The sequence below is a fragment of the Pinus tabuliformis genome, chromosome 8 (assembly GCF_031772625.1).
Source record: "Pinus tabuliformis cultivar Carrire ecotype Pingquan chromosome 8, CPIR1, whole genome shotgun sequence".
In the NCBI taxonomy this organism is placed as follows: domain Eukaryota; kingdom Viridiplantae; phylum Streptophyta; class Pinopsida; order Pinales; family Pinaceae; genus Pinus; species Pinus tabuliformis.
Genome location: NC_142294.1, coordinates 1,452,225,441 through 1,452,238,264, shown reverse-complemented (window position 1 = coordinate 1,452,238,264; position 12,824 = coordinate 1,452,225,441).

The window sequence follows — 12,824 nt, the reverse complement described above, 5'->3', positions numbered from 1 at the left end:
GTGGCTGTCTCCTGGACTTATTGCAAATCCCGTTTACTATTTCTTTTATACTTCTTAAAGAAGATAATGCTCTTAAAAATCACGGGAAACATATTGATCTTCTTATGCATGGACTGGTAAGAGATGTAATATATGGTTAATTCAAACTCTCAACTTCTCCATATTCCTTAACCCATCACATTACCTTCCAAAATATTCGAGGAAAAAGTTACCAAAACTTGTTTAGAGTGCCACACAATGAAAGGCTGATGGACTCAAGGCTAAGAGAAAATATCACGAGAGAATAAAACTGTCTTGGCTGAAGAGCATGTTGCTAATTGCTTTTAAATTGTTGAATCCATTACAATGTAGTCACTGAAACTAAGAGTAAAGTACCTTTCCAACACAGATTGCCTCTTAATCTTCAAATATGGTCTTTCAAGTTTCAATAGCAAAATATTTGATAGATTTTGAAAAAATACACGTAGTAGATGACATCAAATAAGCTAAATAAAATAATATTAATTCATGAACAATATGATGGTTATCTTTCCAAATCTAAATTTGAATTACATTTATAATCAGGTTGTTATGGTTACTAGTGGTTGGCCCTTACATGCTGCCCATCTCTCTTCCTCCAATTATCTCCCATCACCAACACAAGAAGCAACACACAACATCCTTCTTTGCTTAGAAATTGTCTTGCATCCATTCCCAAGTATTTGATGATCTTGACACCCTCTAGACTTTCTATAAATCACTCCATGACAAAAACCAAATGTTCAAATGTTCAGACCTAAGTAACACACAACATCCTTCTTTGTTTAGAAATTGTCTTGTGTCCATTCCCAAGTATTTGATGATCTTCACACCCTCTAGACTTGCTATAAATCACTCTAGAACAAAAACCAAATGTTCAAACCTAAGTAATAAATTGCAGCCTGTTACAAGCCCTTTGTGTTCACTACACCAAAAATAAACAGTGCAATTCTTATTTGCATGTCCTACAACACAGTGATAATCAGGTTGTTATGGTTACGAGTGGTTGGCACCATACAAGCTTCCCAACTCTCTTCCTCGAGTGGTCTCCCATCACCAATGCAAGACATACCATAGGGCATCCTCCTTTGTTTAGAAATTGGATCACATTCATTCCCAAGTATCTGATGCTCTTCACACTCCCTCGCCTTGCTACAAATAACTCCATAAAAGACATCAACTGTCTATACAATTTTACATAGGTGACTGAGCCTAATTTTATCTAGATAAACTTTGTTTTAAGGGTAAGTGACATCATATCCCCAAGCCCATCTACTATGGCCCCTGTACTATTCTGAAGCAGGTAAGCAAGTTTGTGTGAATTCATGCCATTTAGATTTGCCTTGCTAGCTTTGCCTCCACAATGTGGTTAATGTTAATCATCTCAAGCCCTATGAAGCTCTTATTTTGGAAGAGGAAGTTCACATTTCCCACCCACCTAATAAAATTATGGATTTTCAGAAGTTGTTGGAGGAAGACACACTACTAGACCTGTGCACTTGCTCCACTTGTTAGCATTTGAGAAAGTGGGGTCATTTTTGCTAAAACAATGAAGAACTGATGTGCCACATCTGACAATCATTTATAGCTATTCTTAATAGTTAGTTGTAGGATAATAAAGGCATGGTTCATTTTGAGCACTACGCATTTTCAATTTATATTATTTCTTACTTAAAGCCGACTTTGTCAAAACTAATCAAATTTGATAAGTAAAATCTTATAAAATGCATTTGCTCAGAAACATAAGATACGAATGTTTTGGGAATCAATATTCTTATGCATTTTATGTTTTTTTCAAGTTTTCGTCTTCAACATTTGACTGTTATGGCTTATCAATTAGCTAAGTCTAGCTCTTTCCAAATGGGAAAGAGGTTTATATCACCTCCATATCTCCCAACATCTGCAGTGATCTGGGCCGTCGAATCTAAGAGAACAAATTAATGACAAAGTATGCACCTACATAATGGATTTTTATGTCATGATTCTTCTCCAATTTATGTCTTACAGCATTTCCTTTGCAACATATGTTGCAATTGCTAGTATATTTATTTATAAATTGCATTAAAAAGAAACTTATTCTCATAATCTTTTTTATACATTAAAACTCATTTTACAATGATTTAACCAAAAAATTTATTTCTATCAGATTAGAAAATAATTCCAAATCTAATTGAATAATTAAACAACTCCAGAGGTATAGAATTTGTTGATTGAGCTATTCAATTTGTGAATTTTCCAAAACATTTATTAAAAATGACGCTCGTTTACAGTGTTTAACCTTTACTTCATTTCGTTTGGAATTCGGTGGTTATATTGCTAAAAAATATTCAGTGTTAAACCTATTAAAAAGACAAATTTCGATTACACTAGTTCAATTAAAACGGTCTCGAAAATAATGTCCCGAAAATTATTACTGCATTAATTTGTACAATCACGCTAATTAAAATGCACAATTCCATAAAAACTAGAAAATCCCCAATTTAAACTACCATATAAGAACATTCCATTATCATTGGCTTCTTGTCCTTGGTATATCACGACTGTCTGTCAGTGATGTCCTTCGCGATTCGGAGCTCAATCAGATTTGGTACGTTCAGTCATTCTTTTGTTACGTAACAAGTTCTGTATGGTCGAATCCAGTTGAATTGCACCAAAAGACACCCTTGATCACTTGTCTTAGGTAAGCATATTTTCAGGGAAAAATGTTGAGGTTTTGTTGAAGCTTTTATACTGTAAGTGTGAGATCGTCGTGAAAGAAATCCTTTCGCCTGTGTGTACCTATTTTTTTCCCAATATTGATATCATTTTGATTCTCGATCGAGCTATTTGCATATATGAACTAACTGTGACATCCGGAGATTCCAGGTTTTGTTGAAATATTATTTTCAACTGCACGGCCAGTCCTTTGCCATACCCCTGTACTGTTGAATCAACTGTCATACCTCTGCATTGATGAATATGCGATTAAACAGCCGCAGCTCCAGTCCTTTCTTGAATCAGCCATTACACAGCAATTTATTACGGAATGGCGGTCACTCACGGAATGATGGTAATTTGTTGTTGTGGTTGGTAAATGTAGGTAAGATTTTTATTTTATTTTATTTTAATTCACAGGTGTAGTTTTTTTTTATAGCACAAGAAAAAAATGTGATGTTCAGTTTTTGTAAAACATGAAAAATGTAATGTGAGACACAACAGTGTGTTAATCTTCTTTTGAACAGAGACAGAGTTCTCTTTGTAATGCACAGCAATGCAGAAGTTTTTTTTTTGATGTACACAGCAGCGTGTATGTATGAAGGAAATTTACACACAGCAATGTAAAATGTTTCAAGAAAGAAACAGAGTGTTACAATAGTGTTCTGAGCAGAAGCAGAGTGTTACAGCAGCGTTCTGAGCAGAAACAGAGTGTTACAACAGCGTTAATTCTGAGCAGAAACAGAGTGTTCTGTAGATGCACAGGAGTGCAAAGTGTAGACACAACAGTGAAAACAACGTGTTGATTTTTCAAAGGAGACATAGTATTTTTTTTTCTGTAATGTACATCAGTACAGACACAGTAATGTAATTTCTATTTACAGCGTGAAGTTTTTTTTAAGTTTTTGAACTGTCTTTAAAGTAGTCTTGTAGAAATCCCTCTGTTAGAGGAAGTATTGTAAATGAATACAATTTCCCTTTTGTTGTGCACTGTTGAAATTCAGTTTTCAGAAAATATTTTTTTGTGTTGCTGAAACACCAGTTTCAGCATTGCTGCAACACCAAACTGCGTTGCTGAAACACCGTTTCCAGCAAATGATTTTCAGTTTTTTGTGCTAAAACAGAGTGTTAAAACAGAGCATTTTTTTTGTCTGTCTGTTATGGAATTATCATAAATTTCCAACATGGTATCGGAGCTAGTCCAGGCTCTTTGAAGTGTCAAAGAAGCTGAAGGAATGGTTTATTGCTGTAGAACCTTCACCAGCAGAGTGAAGACTCAGCCAAGAAAGAATCCAAGGTATTTCTTAAGAATTTTTGTGTTGCTATTGAAGACAGTCAATGATTTTTTTTACACAGTCAAGTATTGAAAGAATGGCCAGCACCAGCGTGGGTATGTTTAATACCCAGCTCCCACAGTTCAATGGAAAAAACTATGACTATTGGGCCATAACCATGAAGGCTGTATTTGCCTCACAAGATTTATGGGAATTTGTTGAATATGGATTTGAAGAGCCAGCAAATGAAGAAGAGTTTAATGGATTAACTCAGGCAGAAAAAGAGCTGTTGAAGAGCAATAAGAAGAAGGATTCAAAAGCCCTTGTATTCTTATATCAAGCAGTGCATGAGAGTGTGTTTCCAAGGATAGCAGCAGCCAAGACATCCAGAGAAGCATGGAAAACTCTCAAGACAGCCTATCAAGGCATGGAGAGAGTGAAGACAGCAAAACTACAGTTGCTGAGGAAAGATTTTGAGAATCTGCGCATGAAGGAGTCAGACAATATTGACTCATTCTTCACACAAGCAATTGGATTGATCACACAGATAAGGTCTCATGGAGAAACTCTTGAAGAAAGGAGGATTGTGGAGAAAATATTGAGGGTCCTACCCTCAAAGTTTGATGTGATTGTCACCACCATAGAAGAGACAAAGGATCTCTCAAATTTTTCAGTTGATGAACTCCATGCATCACTGATAACACATGAACAGAGGTTGAGTAGAAATGAAAACTCATCTCTAGAGCAAGCCTTCAAGACCCAGATGTCCTTTGGAAGAGGAAGAGGTCAAGGCAGAGGAAACAAGAGAGGAAGAGGCAGAAGTCAAAACAGAGGTGGAAGGAACAACCCAGCAAATGCTCAAGGAAGAGGCAACAATCCAAATCAGAACCAAGGCCATGGCAGCAGCCAACAAAGTGGACAACATCATGCTCAAGGACAAAGGTATGAAAAATCCAATGTCCAATGTTATTATTGTAAAAAATATGGGCACTATGCCAGTGAATGTAGGAAGAAGCAGCATGATATGAACAATAGATCTAATGCAAATATTACTAGAGAAAATATCAGCCAAGATAATGTATTGTTAGCTTGTAATATGGCTGAAACAAACAGTGAAGATATATGGTTTCTAGATTCTGGTTGTAGTAACCATATGACAGGAAACTTAGCCATGTTTTCTGCTTTAGATCAAAGTGTGAAATCACAAGTCACACTTGGGACTGATAGCAAAATCTCTGTTATGGGAAAAGGAGAAGTTAAAATATTTACAAAGAAAGGAGAAAGGAAAACCATAGCAGATGTCTATTATGTTCCTGGAATGAGGTGTAACCTCTTGAGTATTGGACAGCTTGTCCATAAGGGGTACAATGTTTTCTTTGAGAATGATGTATGCACCATCATGGACAGAGCACCTAGCAAGCGATGCATTGCTGAAGTGAAGATGACAAGGAACAAAATGTTCCCTCTTAGAATAAGAGCATATTTGAAAAATAAAGAAGAAATTGCAGCAGTGACACAAGAGGCTTTCCAAAGCGTGCCAAAGGATGAAAATTGGTTGTGGCATTTGAGATTTGGACATCTCAACTTTGGAGGTCTTAATTTGTTGAGTAGAAAAGGAATGGTAAGAGGATTACCATTGATAGAGAAACCGGACAGCCTTTGTGAAGGCTGCATATTGGGGAAACAACACAGAGAAAGTTTTCCAACCGGGAAAAGCATAAGGGCAAAGGCACCCTTAGAAATTGTCCACTCAGATTTATGTGGACCGATGCAAGCTCCATCACTTGCAGGCAGCCAATATTTTCTAACATTTATTGATGACTTTACTAGAAAGACTTGGGTTTATTTCCTGAAGAATAAGAGTGAAGTGTTTGAAAATTTTCAAAATTTCAAAGCACTTGTGGAAAATCAGAGTGGGCTGCGCATCAAAGTTTTGAGAACAGACAAAGGAGGTGAGTATATCTCCAAAGAATTCCTGCGGTTTTGCAGAGAAAATGGAATTCACAAGCAATTTACAGCCAGCTATACCCCGCAGCAAAATGGAGTTGCTGAAAGGAAAAACAGAACAATCATGGATATGGCGAGAAGCATGTTGAAGGAAAAGCATTTGCCAAATGATTATTGGGCTGAAGCTGTACACTGTGCAGTATATATTTTGAATAAGTGTCCTACAAAAGCAGTGATGAACAAAGTGCCAGAAGAAGCATGGAGTGGGAGAAAGCAAGGAGTCACCCACATGAAAGTTTTTGGTTGTGTGACTTATGCACACATTCTAGATCAACTAAGGAAGAAATTGGACAGCAAAGGGAAGAAATGTATTTTCATTGGGTACAGTGAGGAATCCAAAGCTTACAGGTTGTATATCCCATCCACCAAGAAGTTTTTTGTGAGCAGAGATGTTCAATTTATTGAGGAGGAAGCTTGGGATGGAAGCATAGAGAAAACAATTAATGTTAAAAATTGTTTGTCTCATGATGATGATGAGGAGGAGATGGCTGAAACACTTCCCCAAACAGCACCGCCAACAACAGAACAGCAAGAGACACCCTTGAGGAGAAATGAAAGTGCTTCTCCAAGCACACCACAAGGAGGAAATTCAAGTGCTTCTTCAAGCACTTATACACCAAATGAAAGAGGTAAGAAGTTCAGAAATTTAAATGAAATTTATGAACAAGAAGCAGCAAATGAAGGTATGAATTCTTTATTTGCTTTATATTGTCATGTTGAAGACCCTATTCATTTCGAAGATGCAATTAAGGATAGGAAATGGATAGAAGCTATGGATGAGGAGATGAATGCCATAGAAAGAAATAAAACATGGGATTTAGTTGAGCTACCAAAAGGTAAAGAAGTCATTGGAGTTAAATGGGTCTACAAGACCAAGAGTAATGCTGAAGGCAAAATAGAAAGACACAAGGCAAGGCTGGTTGTCAAAGGATACAAACAGCAGTATGGGAGAGATTATGAGGAAACTTTCGCACCGGTTGCTAGAATGGAAACCGTGAGAGCAGTGTTGTCCATAGCAGCACAAAACAAGTGGAAAGTTTACCAAATGGACGTGAAGTCAACATTCCTAAATGGAGTGTTAATGGAAAAGGTTTACATTGAACAACCTCTAGGCTATGAGAAGAAAGGTGAAGAGCACAAAGTGTGCAGATTGAAGAAATCTCTTTATGGGCTGAAGCAAGCGCCAAGAGCATGGTACAGTAGGATAGATTCCTATCTACTGGAAAATGAATTTGACAAATGTGAGGGAGAACCCACCGTCTACATCAAAGAAAAGGATGGTAAGATTTTAATTGTAGTGTTGTATGTTGATGATGTGATTTTTACAGGTAATGATGACTACCTCATTGAAAACTTCAAAACAGTCATGAAAGAGGAATTTGAAATGACTGACATGGGTTTGCTGAGATACTTCTTAGGAATAGAAGTAGATCAAAATGAAAATGGAATTTTCATCTCACAAGCAAAATATGTAAATGAAGTGTTGGGCAGATTTAATATGCAAGAGTGCAAGGCAGCAATCACTCCCACAGTAATGGGATTAAAACTCAGCAAAGAGGACAGCAACAAGGATTTTGATCCTAGTTTGTACAAGAGCATAGTTGGCAGCCTCATGTATTTGACTGCAACTAGGCCAGACATAATGTATGTTGTTAGTCTAATTTCCAGATTCATGGAGAGACCAAAAGAAGCACATTGGCAGGCAACAAAAAGGATTCTGAGGTATGTTAAAGGTACTAAAATGTTTGGCATTTTATATACTATCTCAGAATGTTCAGATTTAGTTGGATACACAGATAGTGATTGTGCTGGAAGTGTAGATGACCGGAAAAGCACATCCGGTTATGTTTTTCACATGAGTTCAGGAGCCATTTCACGGGCTTCCAAGAAACAGCTAATTGTGGCATTGTCCACAGTAGAAGCAGAGTACGTGGCAGCTAGAGCAGTAGCATGTCAAGCAGTTTGGATGAGAAGGATGTTAAGGAGCTTAGGCCAAGAACAGGCAAAAGGAACTGTGATTTATTGTGACAACAGTTCTGCTATTGCATTATCCAAAAATTTTGTGTTTCATAAAAGAAAGAAACACATTGACACAAGGTTTCATTATATTAGAGAGTTGGTAAATAATGGAGAAATTGTCTTAGTACATTGCAAAACTCAGGAGCAGGTTGGAGACACTCTAACCAAGCCTTTGGGACAGAAAAGTTTTGAGTTTTTGAGGAAATGTCTGGGTATGACTGATAACCCAGCAATTGAAACTAAAGAGGAGTGTTGAAATATTATTTTCAACTGCAGGGCCAGTCCTTTGCCATACCCTTGTACTATTGAATCAACTGCCATACCTCTGCATTGATGAATCTGCGATTAAACAGCCGCAACTCCAGTCCTTTCCTGAATCAGCCATTACACAGCAATTTATTACGGAATGGTGGTCACTCACGGAATGATGGTAATTTATTGTTGTGGTTGGTAAATGTAGGTAAGATTTTAATTTTATTTTATTTTAATTCACAGGTGTAGTTTTTTTTTTACGGCACAAGAAAAAAATGTGAAGTTCAGTTTTTGTAAAACATGAAAAATGTAATGTGAGACACAGCAGTGTGTTAATTTTCTTTTGAACAGAGACAGAGTTCTCTTTGTAATGCACAGCAGTGCAGAAGTTTTTTTTTTATGTACACAGCAGCGTGTATGTATGAATGAAATTTACACACAGCAGTGTAAAATGTTTCAAGAAAGAAACAGAGTGTTACAGCAGCATTCTGAGCAGAAACAGAGTGTTACAACAACGTTAATTCTGAGCAGAAACAGAGTGTTTTGTAGATGCACAGGAGTGCAGACACAGCAGTGCAAAGTGTAGACACAGCAGTGAAAAACAGCGTGTTGATTTTTCAGAGGAGACAGAGTATTTTGTTTTCTGTAATGTACATCAGTACAGACATAGTGATGTAATCTCTATTTACAGTGTGAAGTTTTTTTTTTAAGTTTTTGAACTGTATTTAAAGTAGTCTTGTAGAAATCCCTCTGTTAGAGGAAGTATTGTAAATGAATACAATTTCCCTTTTGTTGTGCACTGTTGAAATTTAGTTTTCAGAAAATATTTTTTGTGTCACTGAAACACGAGTTTCAGCGTTGCTGCAACACCAAACTGCGTTGCTGAAACACCGTTTCCAGCAAACGATTTTCAGTTTTCTGTGTTAAAACAGAGTGTTAAAACAGAGCATTTTTTTTGTCGGTCTGTTATGGAATTATCATAAATTTCCAACAGGTTTGGGCAGGAAATTAAAAAATTTGTTTCAACTCTGGAGAAAGCAGTTCAAGATCGCTGACAATCGGTTTCCACACAGTTTATTTGGCTGAATCCCACTGGAAGATCTTCTAATTAATCAACTGATTCTGTTCTAAATCATTAAAGATGAGTGACGCTGTTGAGAAGCCTTTTGTAGCCACCGGAGGTCTTGGTGTTGGAGTTGATCTTTATTTGTCGGGGCAGTCCCACCAGGCACTAGCGCAGATCGAGTCGAAGTTATTTGAGAAATTGAAAAGCATGGCCTTTCTTTAGACTCCAGCGAGAATAGATGATGTTCAGTGGCAGTCTGCCAAGGTGTGCTCTATTTATTTTATGAATGAAGTTCGTGGAATGTTTGAAATGGTTGAAGTGTCTGTCTTAGCCAGCATTGATGTGAGTACAGGTAGCGATGGATGCTCAGGCCGAGAAAGATGCAGAAAAAGGAAAGTTGCGTTACAAAGATGTCAAAGAACTTTTTGAACTTTACCAAATCTATGAGTGTCTTATGAATGATTCAAAATCCCTACTCGTGAAGCCCAAGCACAGATCATCCGAGTTTTAAGAGGCGTAAGAGAAAATTGAAACGTTGTTGCATCAAGCGTCTCATAGAAATGCCTCCCTGAAACTCGACCTTCACGGGCTTCTCCTCCGCAGCGTTCCAGATGCAATACAAAAACTGTCATCCACGCTTGTCAGGCTCGACCTTTCTAATAATGACCTAGATGTATGTTTATTTCTAGAATGTTCTTTATTTGTAGTCGAGGGAGGAATCTGTGTAAAGATTGATAAGATTTAAATGTTTATTGCAGAGCTTCCCTGAATCTGTGACCAGTCTAGTGAATCTGGTCCATCTGGACATCCATTCAAATCAGCTTACATCGCTTCCGAATTCCATCGGGCATCTTTTGAAGCTTAAGATCTTCAATGTTTCTGGGAATAACCTTACTGCGCTTCCTGATAGCATTGCAAGATGCCGGTAAATTATTCAAACTTTGGATGTACTTCACAATTTTCATTATTTATTTTATTTGTATTACAACCTGCCATGCATTAATATTGCTTGCGGCTGGCCATGACATTAATCTTTTAAATTCAGAGAATTAGAAGAGTTGATTGCCAATTTCAACCAACTGAGGCGGCTACCTGAGACGCTAGGGTTCGAACTGTTGAACCTCCGGAAGCTGTGTGTTCATTCGAACGAGATCACGTGTCTTCCATATTCAATCTCCCACATGACGTTTCTCCACATTCTAGATGTCCACACGAACAAGCTTGGAGACCCTTCAGAAGATTTTGAGAACTTGATGAATATGGAATACCTGGACGTCAGCTGCAATTTTAACTATCTTATGGCTCTCCCGGAATAGATTGGGGGTCTCATGTCTCTTATTGCGTTAAACATCAGTTATAATCACATTACTGTGATGCCGGACTCTATTGGTCGCCTGGAAAAGTTGCAGCATCTGAAGGTGGAAGGGAATCCTCTGGTTGTAGCCCCACCCCAGGTAATAGATCAGAATGTGTACGCAATCAAGGAATACATGGCAGAGAGGCTGAAAACCCAGAAGAACAAGTGCGAAATGAAGAGTGCGCATGAATCTTGGTTGCAAAGAATAGTACCAAAATTGGTGACATGTGTAACAACAGGCTCCGATGTTTCAAAAGCCTTTTGCATGGCAAGAGTACCGATCCGAGGGCAGCAACAACGAAGAGAAGGGAGCCCAATTTTGCGTTTCCACAATTGCTCGTTGTCGACGTGCTTCCTTTTCTAATTGAAATTCGTCGTCCCCACTTAGCGCGTTGGGACACCTCGCCGTACTTCCCACCACTTGTGACATCTCAACTTATAAATCCTAAATGCTGAGGAAAGAAAGCAGCATCGACTATCGACTATTCTTGTGGATGTTATATTAATACAGGAGTGTTATCGAACATTTTACGTTTACCTTGCGAGTCAGTCTGTGTTTATGGCATATATCGTATATTTAAATTATAGTCTTACGTATTATAGGTTTTATCAGAAGCAGTTAAAGATGAGACTAGTCTCATCTTGGTGAAGGAATAATATTCCATTGTATTAATTAATGGTATTAATGGTGTAATCAATGATATGGAGGGGATATTTGAAATTCCGCAAATGAATATTAGTAATTGCATCAGATGTGGTGAAGGAAATGTTGTAAGACATAAATTTGAGAAAAATCTTGAAGAAAGATCACTGAATCTAAAAAGTAATAAACAAAATGTCATTTAAATTTAGAAAATAAAGATAAATCATTTCATAATGCTAAATTTACAGATTCTATAACCCTTCCAGCATATATTGTCTCTCAATCTTCAAAGATGCTATTTCAAGTTCAAATAAGAAATATTTTATAAAAAAGATGCTCTTTTTCAATATTGAACTATACCACTTTCTCTTAAGGTGATTGAATTTTCCTTTGCTTGTCCTTCTTAAAATATTTTGGGAATTTGGATTGGTTTGTGACATAGGAGGTTTATTCAAAGCTTTTTCCCAATGCTTCAAACAAATAATTTTCAATTTTTGCTTCACATTGTTCAATCGAAAAATTATGAGCCTACACCATGTTGCATCGGGATCCATCTTGGCTAAGACAAGGGAGTCAACTGTACGAAGCTACTTTGGAATTTTATTATATGTTGGTTCTAATGCTTGGCAATGCCCACACCAAGGTGGGTATATCTACCAAGAACAAAAATTTGTCAAACAAAGAAATATAGATTGACTTGCGCAAAGCCATATGAAAGTCCCTTGTGATTTTTAAGGATGCCAAACCTGGATTACCAATATGAATAACACAAGAAACTTCAATTGCAATACAATAAAAAGCTAGAAGTTTGAGTGACAAATCATCAAAAGTATCCTAACCTCAATTACAATAAAACAAAGAGCTAAAACTTTTGAATGTTATGGATGAAAAATCAATGAAGAGTTTCAGACTCTATTAATTGTTTGATTGGTTGTTAATTACTTTTAGGATAGATTTACTATTGTGGAAAAAATATCATAAGTATCCATGTTATGATTTAAGAGAATGCCTAATATGTGTAGACCCCAAATGCTAATAAAATGGGAGATAGCCACAAGAGAACTTTTACTGAGTAGAGACCCCAAATGCTAATAATAGGGGTGATACCCACAAGAGAATGCTTATTATGCAGATACCCCAAATGCTAATGAAATAAACAAATCTTGCACATGAGCGAGTGCTTCTAGAAGAAATTATATGTATAGAAAACCAAAAAATAAATCATGATTAGACTTAAGGTGTTCAATCTATGTTGTATTTGCAACAGTTGAGAAGTTGTGCAAGAGATAGTCAGTCTAGATTTGTGTTCCAAACCCATGATCAACTAGACCTGTGAAACTCAATAGATGGTCTTCTTTTTATATGGACATTAATAATCAATGATGTCTAGGTACAAGAGGGAGAAAAAGAATGCCCATTGTGAAGAAACCCCAAGAATGCCCATTCTGAAGAAAACCCAAGTGAAGTGGATGATTATAATAGAGATACTGCTTT